This window comes from Lepus europaeus, chromosome 7 (genome assembly GCF_033115175.1).
Source record: "Lepus europaeus isolate LE1 chromosome 7, mLepTim1.pri, whole genome shotgun sequence".
Lineage (NCBI taxonomy): Eukaryota > Metazoa > Chordata > Mammalia > Lagomorpha > Leporidae > Lepus > Lepus europaeus.
Genome location: NC_084833.1, coordinates 62807696 through 62811155, shown reverse-complemented (window position 1 = coordinate 62811155; position 3460 = coordinate 62807696).

The window sequence follows — 3460 nt, the reverse complement described above, 5'->3', positions numbered from 1 at the left end:
GTGCACAGTTCGGACTTCAGTCTCTATGTGAACCTCAAAGCAGAGGGCTCCCTGGCACCACTTCCACCCCCGACCCACGCTGCATGCAACGACCCCACCTTGTCACCACCCTGCTCGAACCCTCCCTCGGCTCTCCAACGCCCTCAGGATCAAGGCTGTTGACAATCAAGACGCTGGCAGCCTTATTGGCTCCCCTCCCCCGGCTGTTCCCTGAGCTCAGGGCTCCCCTGCAGCTGCAGAGCACCCCCACTTCTGTCACCTGGAGGGGCCACTCTGGGGGAGGGGGAGGGCAGGGCTCCTCTGGGGCGCAGGTGTGTGATTTCAGCATCAGTTCGGCTTTATGCATTTGTGTGCTCGGGTGGGCCCTGAATGCTGGCGGGGTGTCAGCCACAGCCGCGCCTGTACACTCAGAGAAGCCCCACCCCAACCTGCACACACCGGATCCAGCACCGGGTGAGTTACATTGAGAACCCTGGCTCAGAGAGAGGCTCTGAGGTGGGGCTGGGGTCACATCTGGGGCTTTGTGAGCCCAGGGCTCACGGGGCTGCCCCTGGGGGCTGCAGCCCAGCTGGACTTCCAAAGTGCCTCATTACTGGGAGAGAGCAGCTCTCTGGAGGAGGTAGTGAAGCCCGGAGGGCTCACCTCAAAGGCACTTGGTGCCCCCAGGTCAGAGGGATCAGGAGCGGCGGCACTGTGGAGGGACTGGAAGGGGACAGAGTGACAAGGGCCTGACAGGAGGTGGGAGAGCCAGGTCCCTGCCCTCATGACTCCCACTTGTGTCTCCCTCCTCCTCCCTCCCACAGTGTCCCCAGGCGCAAAGGCTGCTGGGGAGCCCGGGGAACCACTCAGGCTCCACGCTCCCTGCAGGAGGGAGCCCGGGGCCCCAGCAGGGTGGCAGCCCTGTGCACACAGCACACTCTAGAGCTCAACCAGTCTGCGAGCCTGCAGCGACCACCCACTCCCGAGGGGCCAGCATGCTGGTGACAGAGCAAGGACACTGCCCCGTTGTCCTCGGAGGTCAGAACCCTCCCTCCATAGCCCGCCTTGGTGTTGCTGTGCCTGACCCTGGTGTGGGGTCGGGGAAGAGGCTATGATGGGGCCCCCTCCTCAGGCCTCCAGGCACTGACATGTCCACGCTGGTCTTGACCTCCCTGGGCGTATCAAGTGCCCCACCCCTCTGCATCTTCACTCCCAAGGCACAGGGCATGGGGCTCCCTGGGAACCCAGAGGCCCCAGCTTCAGGGCCACTTCTGCCACCACTCACTGTGTAACTGTGAGCCAAGACCTTGGTCTTGGGGCTGGTGCTATGGCATAGCGGGTTATGTCACCGCCTGCAGTGCCGGCATCCCACATGGGCTCCGGTTCAGGTCCCGGCTGCTCCACTTCTGATCCAGCTCCCTGCTCATGGCCTGGGAAAGCAGTGGAAGATGGCACAAGGGCTTGGGCCCCTGCACCCACATGGGAGACCTGGAAGAAGCTCTTGGCTCCTGGGAGTGAACCAGTGAATGGAAGATCTCTCTATAACTCTGACTTTCAAATGAATAAATAAATCTTTTTTAAAAGAAAAGAAAACCTTGGTCTGCGGCCTTTCCTCTCTGCCGGCCAGGTGCTCAGCCAGGCCTCCAGGGCCCCTCGAGTTGTTTTGCGGCTCTCAGGCTCCACGCATCTTGCTCGTCCGTCCCAGAGCGGGCGGCAGGCTGGTCGCAGAGCAGTCCTCACCCACGCTGCTGGCCAGCATGGGGCAGGCTCGCCAGGCACGGTAAAGGGTGGATGCAGGACAAGGATTCTGGTTTCTTCTGCTGCCACCAGAGCTGGGGCTGGCCTGGCCCACTCTCCCAAGCCCCCACCTGACCCCGACCCTGAGTGGCTGGGAACTGGCCCAGGCCGAGCTGAGGCCGCTGTGAAGGCAGCCCTAAAATTAGCCCTCAAATAGGGATCGGGAGGGGGAGCTGGCCCTGGCGTCGGGACGCAGAGGTCAGCCCGGGGGCTGGCAGTGCCCCATGAAGCAGCGGGGACCTGTCCCGGAAGGCGGCCGGAGGCAGGAGACGAGGAGCCCTCCTCCTGTGGCTGCCAGTGCTGGGCCCAGCGGAGCTCTCTCTGTTTTAGAGCAGGACCGAGGGGCAGGCTACCCCGGGTCTCCACACACCTTCGCGCCTGCTTCCAAGAGCAGAGGAGCAGTCCGTGACACCAGGGACAGCCCCAAGGCCAGCCCCTCTGACCCTTGGGGACAGCAGCTCCATCCACTCCCTGCCTGCATCACGCTGGTCTGCCTGGGGGCTCTGAGGGTCGTAGGGAAAGGCAAATTCTGATTCACACGGTGATTCTAACACGGCCCCAGGTGGATCCGGGGACCACACTTTGAACTTGAAAGGGGGTGGGCCCCACGGCCAGGCCCTGTCTTCTTTTTTGCCACAGGTCTTCCGTCTCCAGCCACACCAGAGCTGGCACAGGCGCACAGGCCCACGGCTCACAGGTGGCTCCTGTGTGGCGTGCAGGGGTGCGGGCCACCTTCACGCCTCTGTGGGGACTGCCCAAGGCTCTGCTCATGCACGGCATGTAGAGATACACGCAGACAGCGATAATGAAATGGAAGGAGCTGAAAGTTAAAATGGCCCTCGGGGGGCAGGTGTTTGACCAAGAGATTGTGACACCCACCTCCCAGGTGGGCCGGAGGTTCCCACTCCTGCCTCCAACCTCCTGCTGAGTACTTCCTGGGAGGCGGAGGCATGGCTCCAGTAGTTGGGTCCCTGGCACATTCCCGTGGGGAAACCACAAGTGAGCTCTTGGCTCCTGGGTCATCCTGACCCAGCCCCAGCCTGTCATCGTGGGCATCTGGGGAATGAACAAGCAGATGGGAGCTCTGTCCATCTCTCTTTCTTTCTGCCTGACAAATAAATAAACATGTTTTTATAATTAAAAATAATAGCTAGGGGCTGGCACTGTGGCGTAGTAGCTAAAGCTGCTGCCTGCAGTGCTGGTATCCCATGTGGGTGCTGGTTCAAGTTCAGGCTGTTCCATTTCTGATCCAGCTCTCTGCTACTGGGTAAGCAGTGGAAGATGGCCCAAATCCTTGGGCCCCTGCACCCACGTGGGAGACCCGGAAGAAGCTCCTGGCTCCAGACTTCGAATTGGTGCAGCTCTAGCCATTACAGCCTTTTGGGGATTGAACCAGCGGATGGAAGACCTCTCTCTCTCTCTCTCTCTCTCTCTCTTTCTCTCTTTTCCCCTATGTCTATAACTCTACTTCTCAAATAAATAAAATGTTATATAAAGAAGAATGGCATCACAATATCTTATTCGATTCTCATATCAACTCCAATGAGATGAGAAAATTGAAGCTCAGTAAAGTTAACTGACTTGCTCGAGGCCACATAGCTGGGAAGTGGCAGCTGGGGCTGGGATATGCGTGTGTACCTGGTGTGCAGCGCAGCCCCTTGGTGCCTGTGAGCTCAGTCGCACA